Below are 18,768 nucleotides of genomic sequence, written 5' to 3' on the forward strand. Positions count from 1 at the left end.
ACTGTTGGTCTTCCCGTGGTCTGTTGCCACGGATATTGCTTGTTCCCTCCCAGGTTTCCACCAGCAGCATCCTGTGCTTCCCCACTTACTGCTCTTTCGGGAGGTTGGATGGTGGGCTGACACCCAGTAGTATTTCGTAAACAGCGACATCTACCGATGTATCTCTCTAACACGCACGCTCCCGCACGGATTTCACCCCAGTAATACTGCTGTCACTAGGATTTCAGGGTTAGGGTAATCCTAGTCGGAATATGAAAGTTTCCTTCTTTGAACTGTGAAAAGAACCCCCACCATTATAATTAAAGGCTCTGGAAAGATCACATTGAGCTGTGGTAAAGCACAAGTGGGTACAGGCCTGTCACTGCTGGTGGGAGTTTGAGGCAATGGATTATCACAATACCTTAAAACACATCAGCCCAGTCTGATTTTTGCTACAGCTGCCAATGCGCTGGACAAGCCCAGCGACAACATTGGCCATCAGTGATAGGGAACTCACGTTGTGCTTTTAACTGGGGAACGTGCAGAGAGGGTTGTTCCGAAGTCCTTTCCACCATACAAGTGCCACACGACCGAGATCTCCTTCACCACGTATTGGATCTCCAGGATCGGGAGGTGCAGCGGTGCTTTACTTGTGTCCATCTTCTTGACCGGTAGCGTGAAGTGTTCGTCTTTGATCAGAATCGGTCCGGAGATCAGCATCTTCACTACAGGCTCGGTCTCTCTCTGCCAGACAAGGCAGATAATTCCTTTAAGAACCTCAGACATAACCACCTAGAAGAATGTGGGCAGCAGGCACATGCGAACACCACCACCTCCAAGTCACACACCATTCTGATTTGGAAATATATCGGCCATTCCTTCATTGCCGCTGGGTCAAAATCCTGGAACTCCCTCCCTACCAGCACTGTGGGAGCACCTTTACCACACGGACTGCAGCGGTTCAAGAAGGCAGCTCACCACCACCTTTGTTAAGTCTGTGTGTTCTAGTTGTAATTACTAACACAGACTACAAGATTAAAGTTCAACAGGTCTTTACTGGTTGGAGGTCAGGACTATACTAAAATACAATATTACTACACAGTACTTATATACCGGTGGTCACCACCGGTATTACGTATACAGCAGCCAGAGAAAGTAGTACATCTCTTAAGGTGGAACAGGCTTAAGTTCTCTTAAGGTGGAACAGGTTACATACACCACCACCTTCTCAAGGCCTTGCCAGCGTTGCCCACAATAAGAATAAAAAATAAATTTAAAAATGACACTGCACACGAGGCTAACCTACCGCAAATAAAACACTGATCACTCAAGAAAGTATTTATCCTGATCGGAATAAGATGGGGATTCCACTGCCCCTCCCTCAGACAATCCCTCAAGATTGCACACTGTGTTTACCACTTTTTCCTCCCCATCCAGCCTTGCTGGGATATGGTACATAGGAATGGGAGTTGGCCATTCAGCCCCTCTAGCTTGTTGCGCCAATCAATGAGATCGTGGCTGGTGTGTACCTGGTGTGTACCTGAGCTCCATTCCATGATTCTGCGAGTGCTGCCCACCCTTCTGTACCTTGTTACAAGTGGCCATTCTTCATATGTCAGCCAAGGCACCGAGTGCCGTCTGGTTATTCAATTGTAGAAAGCATCAGAGCAGAGCCGGTTTCTTTCCCTGCCCAAGCAGCAGCTCACCTGCAATTTCCAGCACGGGCCACTGGACAGTCAGCAGAGGCAGGAACCCAGGCTGATTTCCCTCCTTCCTTAACCCGGGGGACTGAAGCCAGTTGGAGCATCCCAACTGCTGCTCCGGCTGGGGGTCAGTTAAGAACATAGGAACAGGAGGAGGCCATTCCACCCCTCGAGCCTGCTCCGCCATTCAATGGGATCATGGCTGATCTGTGACTTAACTCCATATACCCGCCTTTGGCCCATATCCCTTAATACCTTTGGTTAACAGATAGCTATCAATCTCAGATTTAAAATTAACAATTGATCTAGCATCAATTGCCGTTGAAGTTTGGAAGAGAGTTCCAAACTTCTACCACCCTTTGTGTGTAGAAGTGTTTCCTAATTTCATTCCTGAAAGGTCTGGCTCTAATTTTTAGACACTGCCCCCAGTCCTAGACTCCCCAACCAGCAGAAATAGTTTCTCTCCATCCACTCCATCAGTTCCCCTTAATATCTTGACAACTTTGATCAGATCACCCCTTTGTAATGATCAGTAACCTGTCATTCTGGAATGGTACACTAGGTGGTGCTGTATGTATATAAGAGTGGGCTACCCAGGATGCACTAGGCTACCCACAAGGCAGCAGTCAAGATGGAGGCCTCTACAGATACTGTACCTAGTCCACATGTGCTCAATAAAGTGTATAGCAAAAGCTAGCTGTTCTTAATAAAAACGACTAGTTATTAATGAACATAACACCCTTAACCTTCTAAATTCTAGGGAATACAATGCTAATTTGTGTAATCTCTCCTCGTAACTTAACCCTTGAAGTCCGGGTATCATTCTGGTAAACCTACGCTGCACTCCCTCCAAGGCCAATATATCCTTCCTAAGGTGTGGTGCCCAGAACTGCTCACAGTGCTCCAGGTGTGGTCTAACCAGGGTTTTGTATAGCTGTAGCATAACTTCTACCCCCTTGTATTCTAGTCCTCTAGCTATAAAGGCCAGCATCCCATTAGCCTTTTTGATTATTTTCTGTACCTGTTCATGACATTTTAATGATCTATGTACCTGGACCCTCAAGCCTCTTTGGACCTCCACTGTTTTTAGCCTTTCACCATTTCGAAAGTACCCTGTTCTATCCTTTTTAGGTCCAAAGTGGATGACCTCACATTTACCTACATTGAAATCCATTTGCCACAGTTTTGCCCAATCATTTAATCTGTCGATATCCCTTTGTAACGTTATGCTTCCGTCTACACTGCTTACAATTCCGCCTATCTTTGTGTTATCGGCAAATTTCGATGCATGACTTTCAATGCCATCATCGAAAAGAAAGAAAGACTTGCATTTGTATCGTGCCTTTGATGACCTCAGGACGTCCCAAAGCACTTTACAACCAATGAAGTACTTTTGAAGTGTAGTCACTGTTATAATATAGGAAATGTGGCAGCCAATTTGCACACAGCAAGATTCCACAAACAGTAATGAGATAAATGACCAGACATCACTGTTTTAGTGATGTTGGTTGAGAGATAAATATTGGCCAGGAAACTGAGGATAACTCTTCTTCGAATAGTGCCGTGGATCTTTTATGTCCGTTTGAGAGGGCAGATGAGGCCTCGATTTAACGTCTCATCCAAACGACAACACCTCTGACAGTGCAGCACTCCCTCAGTATTGCGATAGCAAAATACTGCAGATGCTGGAAATCCGAAATAACAACAGAAAATGCTGGAAAAACTCAGCAGGCCAGGCAACATCCGTGGAGAGAAGTTAGAGTCGATGTTTCGGGTCTAACCCTTTTTCAAAACTGGAAAGGAAATGAAATAGATCGAAAGGCAGGGCTGGGAGAGAACAAAAGAAGTGGAGAGACATTGGCCTAGAAATTCGGTGGCACCCCGTTTGGGGCACCAGTCTCACCAGGGCGCCGGAAGTACTGCCCCGGAAGGAGTCGCGAACGCCCGCCGGAAATTCAGTTTGAGCGCCCCAAACGGAAGCGCGGTGCTACTCGAGGCGCCCCGCATCCGTCTTGGGGCGCTGCAACTGAAAATCACAGCGCAACGTGCCGCAGCGCCACACGCTGTGGCACGGCGTGCTGCGCTACTGCAGGCCTTCCTCCCCTTCTTAAAGGGGAGGGGCCTGCTGCAGCGCGATCTGAGATCGCGAGTGCCGGCAAAAGAGCTCGGCACCGAGGAGAAGTGCCGTGCTCTTGGGAGACAGCCGGCACAACACGGGGTGGGGGGGGGGGGGTTTAGGAGGCTGGGGACGGCGGCGCGAAGAGGTGCTGGCAGGTGGCCAGCAACAAAAATGGCCGCCCTGAACCTCAGTGCCTCTACCGCCGCAGGTAGGCCCCCCTGAACCAGTCGCAAATTGCAACCGACGTTACAGCGGGGGGCGCTACCAAATTTTGCGATCGGGGCAGTAGCGGGGCGCTGCGCACACCGATGACGTCATCGGTGGTGGCGCAGCGCTACCGGCTGACGCTGCCATTAGCGCTCTGCTAAATTTCGCGGGAGGCATGGCCAGTGGCGCTAAACCCACTAAGTGCCCTCTATGGGCGCTAACTGGTGGCGCAGCCCACCGAATTTCTGGGCCTTTAAAAGGTATTCAAAACGAGACGAGATGATGATAGGACTAGTGGAGACAAAAGGCGGCACATATTAGGGGTGAAATGTTCTGGCAGAATGACAGACAGCTGCCATGTGGGAGAGAGAAAAAAAAGGAAAGGCAGGGGAGGGAGGGAAAAACCAAAACAAAGGGGTGGATAAAAAAATATAAGTAAAAATGTAATGGGGCCGAGGTTATGATCTGAAATTGTTGAACTCGATATTGAGTCCAGAAGGCTGCAAAGTGCCTAATCGGAAGATGAGGTGCTGTTCCTCGAGTTTACGTTGAGCTTCCGTGGAACAATGCAAGAGGCCAAGGACGGTGAGGTGCCGTTTCCTGCTCTCGCCCTGAACTAGACAATTTCATTCACTTTGCCTCCAATTTCCACCCTTCCCTCACCTTCACATGGTCCATCTCTGACTCTTCCCTTCCCTTCCTCGACTTCTCCGTCTCCATCTCTGGGGATAGGTTATCGACCAATATTCACTACAAGCCCACTGACTCCCACAGCTACCTGTACTACACTTCTCCCGCCCCGCCTCCTGTAAGGACTCCATTCCATTCTCCCAGTTTCTCCGTCTCTGCCGCATCTGCTCCAACGATGCCACCTTCCACACCAGTGCTTCCGACATGTCTTCCTTTTTCCTCAACCGAGGATTCCCCTCTACCGTGGTTGACATGGCCCTCGACCATGTCCGTTCTATCTCCCACACTTCTGCCTTCACCCCTGCCCCTCCCTCCCAGAACCACGATAGGGTTCCCCTTGTCCTCACCTTTCACCCCACCAGCCTCCACATTCAACGGATCATCCTCCGCCATTTCCGCTACCTCCAAAGTGATCCCACCACCAAACGCATAAGAACATAAGAAATAGGAGCAGGAGTAGGCCAATCGGCCCCTCGAGCCTGCTCCACCATTCAATAAGATCATGGCTGATCTGATCCTAACCTCAAATCTTCTATCACTCTGCATCCACCCGAACCTATGTGATCTCCCGGGAGAGGCTAAAAACCAGATAAAGACCCAATGGCCAATTTGGGAGAAAAAAATCTGGGAAATTCCTCTCCGACCCATCTAGGCGATCGAAATTCTTCCAGGAGATCACTCTGTCCCTATATTTTCTACAGTACTTACCTTCTGTAAAGGCGATCTCCACCCCAGCCAGGAACAGGAATAAAACCATCTCCTGAAATCTAACACAGAATTAGAACACAGTAGGAGCAGAACCAGGCTACACGGCCCCTGGGCCCACTCTACTACCCACAGGGCCATGACCATTCCGAACCTAGACTTATGTCCAATTTCCTGCCCGCTCCCCGTAACCCTTAATTCCCTTTACTTCTAGGAAACTATCTATTTCTGTTTTAAATTTATTTAATGATGTAGCTTCCACAGCTTTCTGGGGCAGCAAATTCCACAAACCTACCACCCTCTGAGTGAAGAAGTTTCTCCTCATCTCAGTTTTGAAAGAGCAGCCCCTTATTCTAAGATTATGCCCCCTAGTTCTAGTTTCACCCTTCATTGGGAACATCCTCACCGCATCCACCCGACCAAGCCCCTTCACAATCTTATATGTTTCAATAAGATCGCCTCTCATTCTTCTGAACTCCAATGAGTAGAGTCCCAATGTACTCAACCTCTCCTCATATGACCACCCCCTCATCCCCGGGATTAACCGAGTGAACCTTCTTTGTACTGACTCGAGAGCAAGTATGTCTTTTCTTAAGTATGGACACCAAAACTGTATGCAGTATTCCAGGTGCGGTCTCACCAATACCTTGTACAACTGCAGCAATACCTCCCTGTTTTTATATTCCATCCCCCTAGCAATAAAAGCCAACATTCCATTGGCCTTCTTGATCACTTGCTGCACCTGCATACTAACTTTTTGAGTTTCGTGCACCAGGACCCCCAGATCCCTTTGTACTACAGTACTTTCCAGTTTCTTGCCATTAAGATAATAACTTGCTCCATGATTTTTCCTGCCAAAGTGCATAACCTCACACTTTCCAGTATTGTATTCCATCTGCCAAATCTCTGCCCACTTACTTAGCCTGTCTATGTCCCTTTGCAGGTTTTTTATGTCCTCCTCACTCACTACTTTCCGTCCCATCTTTGTATCATCTGCAAACTTTGATATGTTACACTCGGTCCCCTCCTCCAAATCGTTAATATAGATTGTAAAGAGTTGGGGACCCAGCACTGACCCCTGCGGAACACCACTAGTTACTGGTTGCCAATCTGAGAACGAACCATTTATCCCAACTCTCTGCTTTCTGTTAGAGAGCCAATCCTCCACCCACGCCAGAATATTACCCCCAATCCCGTGATTTTTTATCTTGAGCAATAATTTTTTGTGTGGCACCTTGTCAAATGCCTTTTGGAAGTCTAAATACACTACGTCCACTGGTTCCCCTTTATCCACCCTGTATGTTACATCCTCAAAGAACTCAAGCAAATTTGTCAAACATGACTTCCCCTTCATGAAACCATGCTGAGTTTGTCCTATTAAATTATGTTTATCCAAATGTCCCGTTACTGTCTCCTTAATAATGGACTCTAACATTTTACCAACCACAGATGTTAGGCTAACAGGTCTATAGTTCCCAGCCTTCTGCCTACTACCCTTTTTAAATAAGGGTGTTACATTAGCAGTTTTCCAATCTGCCGGGACCTTTGCTGAGTCCAGTGAGTTTTGGAAAATTATTACCAATGCATCCACAATCCCTACCGCCACTTCCCTCAAGACCCTAGGATGCAAGCCATCAGGTCCAGGGGATTTATCCGCCTTGAGTCCCATTATTTTACCAAGTACCACTTCCTTAGTGATTTTAATCGTATTTAGCTCCTCCCCCCCTAGAGCCCCCTGTTTGTCCAGTGTTGGGATATTCTTAGTGTCCTCTACTGTAAAGACTGATACAAAATAATTGTTCAGTGTTTTTGCCATCTCCATGTTTCCCACCATTAATTTCCCGGTCTCATCCTCTAAGGGACCAGCATTTACTTTAGCCACCCTTTTTCTTTTTATATAACGATAGAAACTTTTGCTGTCTGTTTTTATATTTTTTGCTAATACTTTCATAATCTATCTTCCCTTTCTTAATCAATCTTTTAGTTATTTTTTGCTGTCTTTTAAAGACTTCCCAATCTTCCATCCTCCCACTAGATTTGGCTACCTTATATGCCCTTGTTTTTAGTCGGATACTATCCTTAATTACTTTACTTAGCCACGGATGGCTATCTTTTCTTTTACACCCTTTTTTCCTCAGTGGAATATATATTTTTTGGAAGTTGTAAAATGACTCCTTAAATGTACACCACTGATCATGTACCGTCTTACCCTTTAATCTATTTTCCCAGTCCACTCTAATCAATTCCGCTCTCATACCTTCATAGTCTCCTTTATTCAAGCTCAGCACGCTTGTTTGAGATCCAACCTTCTCACCCTCTAATTGAATATGGAATTCAACCATGTTATGGTCACTCATTCCAAGGGGACCCTTTACTAGGACATTTTTAATTAATCCTGTCTCATTACACAGGACCAAATCTAAGGTTGCTTGCCCCCTGGTCGGTTCAGTTACATACTGCTCAAGAAACCCATCCCTAATACACTCAATGAACTCATCCTCAAGGCTGCTCTGCCCAATTTCATTTGTCCAGTTAATATGATAATTAAAATCCCCCATAATTATAGCTGTTCCCTTAATACAAGCCTCAACTATTTCCTGATTAATACTCCGTCCAACAGAGTTGCAACTGTTCGGAGGCCTATAGACTACACCCACTAGTATTTTTTTCCCCTTATTATTCCTTATCTCCACCCAAACTGTTTCACTATCCTGCTCCTTTGACCCAATATCATTTCTCTGTATTATAGTGATTCCTTCCTTTATTAACATAGCCACCCCACCTCCTCTCCCTTCCTGCCTGTCCTTCCTGATTGTTAAATAACCTGGTATGTTTAATTCCCAGTCATGGTCACCCTGCAGCCATGTTTCTGTAATGGCCACAAGATCATACCCATATGTCATTATTTGTGCCGTTAACTCATTCATTTTGTTACGAATGCTACGTGCATTCAGATAAAGAACTTTCAAATATGTTTTGTAACACTTAGTTCCTGTTTTTTCCCTTTTTAGTACTTTACTTTTTACTCCATACCTTCTGTCCCTTCCTGACACGTTCTGTTTTTTAATTCCCCCACTGCTACCTAAGTCTATGACCTTCTCTGTTGTCATTTCTATTATTTGCTCTCTAGAAACCTCCCCCCCACTAATTAGTTTAAAGCCCTCTCTACAGCCCTAGTTATATGATTCGCCAGGACTCTAGTCCCAGCACTGGCCAAGTGGAGTCCGTCCCAACGGAACAGCTCCCTCCTGTTCCAGTACTGGTGCCAGTGTCCCAAGAAGCAAAACCCATTTCTCCCACACCAGTCTTTGAGCCACGCATTTAACTCTTTAATTTTATTTATCCTAGCCAAATTCGCTCGTGGCTCAGGTAATAACCCAAAGATTATTACGCTTGAGGTTCTGTTTTTTAATTTGACCCCTAGCTGCTCATACTCCTTTAACAGAACCGTCTTCCTTGTCCTATCTATGTCGTTTGTACCAACATAGACCACGACAACTGGATCCTCCCCCTCCCACTCCAAGTTTCTTTCCAGCCCAGAAGAGATGTCCTTAACCCTGGCACCAGGCAGGCAACACAGCCTTCGGGACTCCCGCTCTTGACTGCAGAGAACCCTATCTACCCCCCTAATGATACTATCCCCTACCACTACAACATTTCTTTTTACTCCCTCCACTTGAATGGCCCCCTGTACCACGGTGCTGTGGCCAGGTTGCTCATCCTCCCTGCAGTCCCCGCTCCTGCCCTCACAGGGAGTAAAAACCTCAATCCTGCTGGACAAGAGCAAGGGCTGCGTCTCCTTCAACACTACATCCTGGATCCCTGTACCTTCCTCACTCGTAGTCACACCATCCTGTCCCTGACCATGGACTACATCTGCAGTAATTAACTTCATAGGTGTGACCATCTCCTGAAACATAGAGTCCAGGAACTTCTCCCCCTCCCTGATGTGTCGCAGTGTCTGAAGCTCGGTCTCAAGCTCCATAACATGGAACTTGAGTTCCTCTAGCAGCAAACACTTGTCGCAGATGTAATCACCATGAGCCTCAATGGGGTCCACCGGCTCCCACATCTCGCAACAGTAACACATCACCTGCTCCATTCTATATAATTAATTAAATTTCTTATTATTAGTTATGAAGACCCTGCCCGGATATAGATGATAATATCACACCACTATTCAATAGGACTTACCAACTTAAAGGTATAAAAGAGAAGAGAAGGAAGAAAACCAACCAACCAGCTGATCACCAACCTCCTCCTTGAATACTGTCTGTGGGGCCTGTTTGGTTGACTCGTCTCGCTGCTCCGCCTCCGCAGTGCTGTCTAAGCCTGGGAGTGGGGGGAAAAGCAGAGCAAAAAACACACCCTCACCTCCCACTTGCCCGAACTCTCCCACTTACCAAAACTCCAGCAGCACTCAATGCACAAAGTACTCCGTGCACAGCACTAGCCCCTCCCCTTCAAATAATTGACTTCTTAACACACTAAAATTCACAAAATACACTTAAATGATTTTTCTCCCACTTACCAAAACTCCAGCAGCACTCAATGCACAAAGCACTCCGTGCACAGCACTAGCCCCTCCCCTTTTATACCCGGATTCTACTTCCGGTTTAAACTGCCCAATAGTTTAATATACCCTTAAAAATTAAACTTACTTCAAATAATTGATTTCTTAACACACTAAAATTCACAAAGTACACTTAAATGATTTTTCTCCCACTTACCAAAACTCCAGCAGCACTCAATGCACAAAGCACCCTCCTCTCCCCTTTCAGCATTCCGTAGGGACCGCTCCCTCCAAAACACCCTAGTCCACTCCTCTATCACCCCCAGCACCCCTTCCCCTTTGCCTGGCACCTTCCCGTGCAAACGCAGGAGATGTAACACCTGCCCCTATACCTCCCTCGTTCCCACTGTCCAGGGCCCCAAACACCCCTTCCAGGTGAAACAGCGATTCACTTATACTTCTTGCAATCTAGTATACTGTATTCGCTGCTCACGGTGCGGTCTCCTCTACATTGGGGAGACCAAACGCAGATTGGGTGATCACTTTGCGGAACACCTCCGTTCAATCCGTAAGGGTGACCCCGAGCTTCCGGTCGCCTGTCACTTTAATTCACTGCCCCATTCCCACTCGCACCTCACCGTCCTTGGCCTCTTGCATTGTTCCACGGAAGCTCAACGTAAACTCGAGGAACAGCACCTCATCTTCCAATTAGGCACTTTGCAGCCTTCCGGACTCAGTATCGAGTTCAACAATTTCAGATCATAACCTCGGCCCCTATTACATTTTTACTTATATTTTTTTATCCACCCCTTTGTTTTGGTTTATCCCTCCCCCCCCTTCCTTTTTTTTTTCTCTCTCCCACATGGCGGCTGTCTCTCATTCTGCCAGTACACTTCACACCTAATCTGAGCCGTCTTTTGTCTCCACTGTCCTATCACCATCTCGTCTGGTTTTGAATACCTCTTAATGTCTCTTCACTTCTTTTGTTCTATCGCAGCCCTGCCTTTCGATCTGTTTCATTTCCTTTCCAGTTTTGAAAAAGGGTTAGACCCGAAACGTCGACTCTAACTTCTCTCCACGGATGTTGCCTGGCCTGCTGAGTTTTTCCAGCATTTTCTGTTGTTATTCCCGCAGTATTGCACTGGGAGTGTCAGCCTGGATTATAGGCTCAAGTCTCTGGAGTGGGGCTTGAACCCACGACCTTCTGACTCAGAAGCAAGAGTGCGACCCACTGAGCCACAATGAGGGATGGAATCTGGGAGTTTCTCGGTTACCCAACGGACCGTGCAATTACCCACTGATTTCATTTTGCCACCTTACACTGAAATCTGATCGAAACCTTTTCATTTCCTTCAGGCACCAGCAGCTTTTTTCCCCTTTCAGCACTTACTGTGACCGCCATCTTTGGCGCCTCCAGGATGCAGAAGTCCTCACTCTCGGGATGCTCACTGAGGAAGGCGGTGTAGGCCACCTGATGCTCAGGGAGGATCATGGTGGAACTTGGGCTCTGCTCCTGCGAAGAACCTCCACTCTCATCAGGGAAGAGGAAAAGGTCGGAGCGGGCCGGCTCTCGTTCCTGAATGAGGTCATCGTAGATCCCTGAAGACCAGACATGGGTAAAAGGAAGATTGATTGTTGCCGGAGCACCCACTATTTGCACCCTTACTTCCCTCAGTAACCTAGGATGCATCCCATCCGGACCAGATGACTTTTCTACTTTGAGCACTGACAACTGTTTAAGTACCACCTCTTTATCTATTTTTATCCTATCCAATATCGCTATTATCTCCTCCTTTACTGCTACACTGGCAGCATCCTCTTCTCCAGTGAAGACAGAAGCAAAGTCCTCATTTAGTGCCTCAGCCATGCCCTCTGCCGCCACAAGAAGATTTCCCTTTTCGGTCCCTAATCGGCCCACCCTTCCTTTGACTAGCCTTTCACTATTTATATGTTTATAAAAAACTTTTGAGTTCTGCTATGTTAGCTGCTGATCTATTCTCATACTCTCTCTTTGTCCCTCTTATTTCCTTTTTCAATTCTCCTCTTTACTTTCTGTGTACAGCTGGTTCCCTACCATATTATTAACCCGACATTTATTCATAATCCTCCTTTTTCTTTTCATTTTAATCTCAATTTCATTAGACATCCAGGGAGCTCTAGCTTTGGATGCTCTTCCTTTCCCCCTCATTGAAATGTATCTAGTCCGTACCCGAATTAAAAATCAGACTACAATTTCATGAGGTGATTCCCTATGTATGGGGGATTTTAACTATCATATTAATTGGACAAATCAAATTGAGCAGGGCTGCCTTGAGGATGAGTTCATTGAGTGTATTAGGGATGGGTTTCTTGAGCAGTATGTAACTGAACCGACCAGGGGGCAAGCAACCTTAGATCTGGTCCTGTGTAACGAGACGGGATTAATTAAAAATGTCCTAGTAAAGGATCCCCTTGGAATGAGTGACCATAACATGGTTGAATTCCATATTCAATTAGAGGGTGAGAAGGTTGGATCTCAAACAAGCGTGCTAAGCTTGAATAAAGGAGACTATGAAGGTATGAGAGCGGAATTGAGTAGAGTGGATTGGGAAAATAGATTAAAGGGTAAGACAATACATGATCAGTGGTGTACATTTAAGGAGTTATTTTACAACTTCCAAAAAATATATATTCCACTGAGAAGAAAAGGGTGTAAAAGAAAAGACAGCCATCCGTGGCTAAGTAAAGAAATTAAGGATAGTATTCGACTAAAAACAAGGGCATATAAGGTAGCCAAATCTAGTGGGAGGATAGAGGATTGGGAAAACTTTAAAAGACAGCAAAAAATAACTAAAAGATTGATTAAGAAAGGGAAGATAGATTATGAAAGTAAATTAGCAAAAAATATAAAAACAGATAGTAAGAGTTTTTATAGTTATATAAAAAGAAAAAGGGTGGCTAAAGTAAATGTTGGTCCCTTAGAGGATGAGACCGGGAAATTAATGGTGGGAAATATGGAGATGGCAAAAACACTGAATGAATATTTTACATCAGTCTTTACAGTAGAAGACACTAAGAATATCCCAACACCGGACAAACAGGGGGCTAAAGGGGGGGAGGAGCTAAACACGATCAAAATCACTAAGGAAATGGTACTCGGTAAAATAATGGGACTCAAGGCGGATAAATCACCTGGACCTGATGGCTTACATCCTAGGGTCTTGAGGGAAGTGGCGGTAGGGATTGTGGATGCATTGGTAATCATTTTCCAAAACTCCCTGGACTCGGCAAAGGTCCCGGCAGACTGGAAAACTGCTAATGTAACACCCTTATTTAAAAAGGGCAGTAGACAGAAGGCTGGAAACTATAGACCGGTTAGCCTAACATCTGTGGTAGGTAAAATTTTGGAGTCCATTATTAAGGAGACAGTAACAGGACATTTGGATAATCATAATTTAATAGGACAAAGTCAGCATGGTTTTATGAAGGGGAAGTCATGTTTGACAAATTTGCTGGAGTTCTTTGAGGAAGTAACGTATAGGGTGGATAGAGGGGAACCAGTGGACGTAGTGTATTTAGACTTCCAAAAGGCATTTGACAAGGTGCCACACAAAAGATTATTGCTTAAGATAAAAAAATCACGGATTGGGGGTAATATTCTGGCATGGATAGAGGATTGGCTATCTAACAGAAGGCAGAGAGTTGGGATAAATGGTTCATTCTCAGACTGGCAATCAGTAACTAGTGGTGTTCCGCAGGGGTCAGTGCTGGGTCCCCAACTCTTTACAATCTATATTAACGATTTGGAGGAGGGGACCGAGTGTAACATATCCAAGTTTGCAGATGATACTAAGATGGGAGGGAAAGTAGTGAGTGAGGAGGACATAAAAAACCTGCAAGGGGACATCGACAGGCTAAGTAAGTGGGCAGAGATTTGGCAGATGGAATACAATACTGGAAAGTGTGAGGTTATGCACTTTGGCAGGAAAAATCGTAGAGCAAGTTATTATCTTAATGGCAAGAAACTGGAAAGTACTGAAGTACAAAGGGATCTGGGGGTCCTGGTGCACGAAACTCAAAAGGTTAGTATGCAGGTGCAGCAAGTGATTAAGAAGGCCAATGGAATGTTGGCTTTCATTGCTAGGGGGATAGAATATAAAAATAGGGAGGTATTGCTTCAGTTGTACAAGGTATTGGTGAGACCGCACCTGGAATACTGCGTACAGTTTTGGTGTCCATACTTAAGAAAAGACATACTTGCTCTCGAGTCAGTACAAAGAAGGTTCACTCGGTTAATCCCGGGGATGAGGGGATGGACACATGAGGAGAGGTTGAGTAGATTGGGACTCTACTCATTGGAGTTCAGAAGAATGAGAGGCGATCTTATTGAAACATATAAGATTGTGAAGGGGTTGGATCGCGTGGATGCAGGGAAGATGTTCCCGATGATGGGTGAAACTAGAACTAGGGGGCATAGTCTTAGAATAAGGGGCTGCTCTTTCAAAACTGAGATGAGGAGGAACTACTTCACTCAGAGGGTGGTAGGTCCATGGAATATGCTGCCCCAAAAAGCTGTAGAAGCTACATCATTACATAAATTTAAAACAGAAATAGACAGTTTCCTAGAAGTAAAGGGAATTAAGGGTTACGGGGAGCGGGCAGGAATTTGGACATGAGTCTAGGTTCGGATCGGTCATGGCCCTGTGGGTAGCGGAGCGGGCCCAGGGGCCGTGTAGCCTGATCCTGCTCCTATTTCGTGTGTCTAATTCTGTTAGATTCAGGAGATGGTTCTGTGATAGTGGATTGGCGGTTAGGATCAGATCAGCCATGATCTTATTGAATGGCGGAGCAGGCTCGAGGGGCCGATTGGCCTACTCCTGCTCCTATTTCTTATGTTCTTATGTTCTTATGTATCTGATTTAAGCTCGAGTGCAAAACTGATGTAATGGACAAAATCTAGCAGAACCTACTCCCCTCCCAAATCGTAGAAGAATATAGCACAGAAGGAGACCATTTGACCCATTGTGCCTCTGCTTGCTCTTTGACCAACATAATATCTGGAATGCGCTGCTTGAAAGGGCAGTGGAAGCAGATTAAATAGTAAATTTCAAAAGGGAATTGGATAACTACTTGAAGGGAGAAATTTTCAGGGTTATGGGGAAAGAGCAGGGGGAGTGGGACTAATTAGCCAGCTCTTCCAAAGAGCCGGTACAGACACGTTGGGCCGAATGGCCTCCTTCTGTGCTGTATGATTCTATGTGAGTCTGAACCCCTGGCCCCCCAGGCACCCAAATTCTCCATCCAAGCTGTGCTGTTGTGGTGAAAGAGGCCAAAGGAGGAAGGGAGAAGAAAATGCGAGGGGAAAATCTTTCACGAACTGACCCCACACATAACATCTGGTCACAAAGGTGGGGAGGAACTGCTCAGATGCTTTCTTGGCCGCACTGACTAGCAATGCAAATGCCACGCCGATGGCCATCCATTGCCTTGCACCTGTCCAAGTGTTGCCTTGCTAGTAATCAGTGTTGCCTCTGGGTGGCAGTAATGTAATGTACATGCAGGATTCGGGCAATACAAACAACTTATACAGAATGTGCTGTGGCAAGATAATGGCAACAGGGCATGTGGTGCCGTATGGCTGAATACTGATGATGGGAATAGATTCTAGTTGGAGAAAAGCCAAAGCTGAGCTGGGGGACCGTGCACAGTAAGGGCGTGAGGAGTGGCAACAGATAACTGCTGAAGCTGGCAGAACACAAGAACATAAGAGATAGGAGCTGGAGCAGGCCATTCGGCCCCTCGAGCCTGCTCCGTCATTCAATAAAATCATGGCTGATCTTCGACCTCAACTCCACTTTCACGCCTGATCCCCATATCCCTTAATTCCCCATGAATCCAAAAATCTATCGACCACAGCTTTGAATATACTCAACAACTGAGGATCCACAGCCCTCTGGGGCAGAGAATTTCAATGATTCATAACCCTGAGTGAAGAAATTCCTCTTGTCTTAGTCCTAAATGGCCGACCCCTTATCCTGAGACTATGCCCCCTAGTTCTAGACTCCCCAGCCAGGGGGAAACAACCTCTCAGCATCTACCCTGTCAAACCCCCTCAGAATCTTATGTTTCAATGAGTTCACCTCTCATTCTTCTAAACTCCAGAGAGTATCGGCCCAATCTACTCAATCTCTCCTCATAGGACAGCCCTCTCATCCCAGGGATCAATCGCGTGAACCTTTGTTGATAAGAAAACCCAAATTATGCACAGTATTCCAGGTGTGGTCTCACCAAAGCCTGTACAATTGTAGCAAGACTTCCTTACTCATGTATTCCAACCTCCTTGCAATAAAGACCAACATGCAATTTGCCTACCTAATTGCTTGCTGTACCTGCATGCTAACTTTCCTGTATGAGGACACCTAAATCTCTCTGAACACCAACATTTAATAGTTTGTCACCATTTAAAAAATATTCTGTTTTTCTATTCTTCCTACCAAAGTGAATAACCTCACATTATACTCAATCTGCCCCCTTATTGCCCACTCACTTAACCTGTCAATATCCCTTTGCGACCTCCGCACAGCTTACTTTCCCACCTAGCTTTGCATCGTCAGCAAACTTGGATACATCGCACTCGGTCCCTTCATCTAGGTCATTGATATAAATTGTAAATAACTGAGCCCCAAGCTCTGATCCTTGCCGCACCCCACTAATTACAGCCTGCCAACCTGAAAATGACCCATTGATCCCTATTCTGTTTTCTGTCAGTTAACCAATCCTCTATCCATGCTAATGGCCCAGAAATTCGGGTCTCCACGGTTGAGTACGCACCGGGTACTCACCCGTAAGCCCAATGGAAGTGCCGGTTTCCTGCATGCACTGCGCATGCGTGGGAAACCGGCACTTCCGTTCCCCTGAAAGAAGGGGTTCAGAGTTCAAATGCGTGCGCAGGAGAGGCTGCGCGTGCGCATCAAACTTAGGTTTTTTTTGCAGGTTTTCCCAGGAGGGTAAGTCTCCAGAAGTTACACGTTTAAAAAGCAGGCGTAAGGCCTGCTTTTTACAAGGTAAGTGGTGAATTAATTAAAATTAAAATATTTTTTCCACAGGTTTATTATTTTTAAATACTTTAAAGCAAGGTAAGTTTATTTTTTTTAAAATTTATTTGAAGATTGAGTGATGTTTTGGGGCCCGTAGTATTTATAAGTTTTGACAAACTTATGAATGAAGCATTCCCTGCTACCATTGGCTCTCCATGGCCCACGTGATCCCAGGGGACGCATCGAACTAACTGCGCCCTGGGATACGCAAGCACTGCGCGCCGGCAGTTGGAGGAGGCCCAGAATCGGAATTCCACGCGGGCCCACAGCTCAACGGCCGGCGCGCAAGGGAAGTGCAGGTCGGGGGCTTGCACCCGCGGAAAGCCCTCGACCCGAATTTCTGGGCCATTATATTATCCCCAACCCCATGTGTCATTATCTTGCGTAACTACCTTTTATGTGGCACCTTATTGAATGCCTTTTGGAAATCCAAATATACTACATCCACTGGTTCTCCTTTATCTACCCCGCTAGTTACATCCTCAAAAAATTCTAATCAATTTGTTAAACACTATTACCCTTTCATAAAACCATGTTGACTCTGCGTAATCATATTATGATTTTCTAAATGCCCTGTTACCACTTCCTTAATAATGGATTCCAGTATTTTCCCAACAACTGATATCAGGCTAACTGGCCTGTTTTCTCTCTCCCTCCTTTCTTGAATAGCAGGGTTACATTTGCTACCTTCCAATCTGCTGGGATCGCTCTAGAATCTAGGGAATTTTGGAAGATCACAACCAATGCATCCACTATCTCTGCAGCCACCTCTTTTAGAACCTGAGGATGTAGGCCTTCAGGTCCAAAGGATTTGTCAGCGTTTAGTCCCATTAGTTTCTCAAGTAATTTTTCTCTACTGATCTTAATTAATTTAAGTTCCTCACTCTCATTAGCCCCTTGGTTCCTCCGAGGGACTGCATAAGAGAAGATTTTTGGTAAGCTTTTTGTGTTTTCTACTGTGAAGACAAATACAAAATATTTGTTTAAAGTCTCTGCCTGTTCCTTATTCCCCATTATAATTTCTCCCATCTCAGCCTCTAAGGGACCAGTGCTTACTTGTGCTACTCTCTTCCATTCTACATACTGTTTCTATATTTCTTGCTAGTTTACTCTCATTGTATTTTTTCCCTTTTTATCAACTTTTTGGTCATCGTTTGCTGGTTTCTAAAGCTCTCCCAATCCTCAGGCTTACTACTATTCTTCAGTGTGCCAGTGCAGCCTTCTGTCGCCTGAGGAAGAGAGTGTTTGAAGACCAGGACCTCAAACCCAGCACTAAGCTCATGGTCTACAGAGCAGCAGTGATACCCGCCCTGCTGTATGCCTCAGAGACATGGACCATGTATAGCAGGCACCTCAAAGCACTGGAGAGGTACCACCAACGCTGCCTCCGCAAGATCCTGCAAATCCATTGGCAGGGTAGGCGCACCAACATCAGTGTTCTCGCTCAGGCCAACATCCCCAGCATCGAAGCTCTGACCACGCTCGATCAGTTCCGATGGACAGGTCACATTGTCCGCATGCCCGATACGAGACTCCCAAAACAAGTGCTCTACTCGGAGCTCCGACACGGCGAGGGCCCCAGGTGGGCAGAGGAAACGCTTCAAGGACACTCTCAAAGCCTCCTTGAAAAAGTGCAACATCCCCACCGACACTTGGGAATCCCTGGCCCAAGACCAAGCTTTAAGTTCCTCGGAGTCCACATCACGGAAGACCTCTCCTGGTCCCTCAACACCTCCTCTCTGGTGAAGAAGGCCCAGCAGCGCCTATATTTCCTAA

The 18,768-nt window shown here is 46.0% G+C and overlaps 1 pseudogene; it reads right to left on the reverse strand.

Annotated features, from left to right (window-relative positions):
• Positions 1-18,768, reverse strand: part of LOC147109053 (autophagy-related protein 2 homolog B-like) — a 131,323-nt pseudogene that overhangs the window by 29,107 nt on the left and 83,448 nt on the right.

Source organism: Somniosus microcephalus, chromosome 12 (genome assembly GCF_052327205.1).
Source record: "Somniosus microcephalus isolate GS21.2 chromosome 12, FLI_Smic_1.0, whole genome shotgun sequence".
Lineage (NCBI taxonomy): Eukaryota > Metazoa > Chordata > Chondrichthyes > Squaliformes > Somniosidae > Somniosus > Somniosus microcephalus.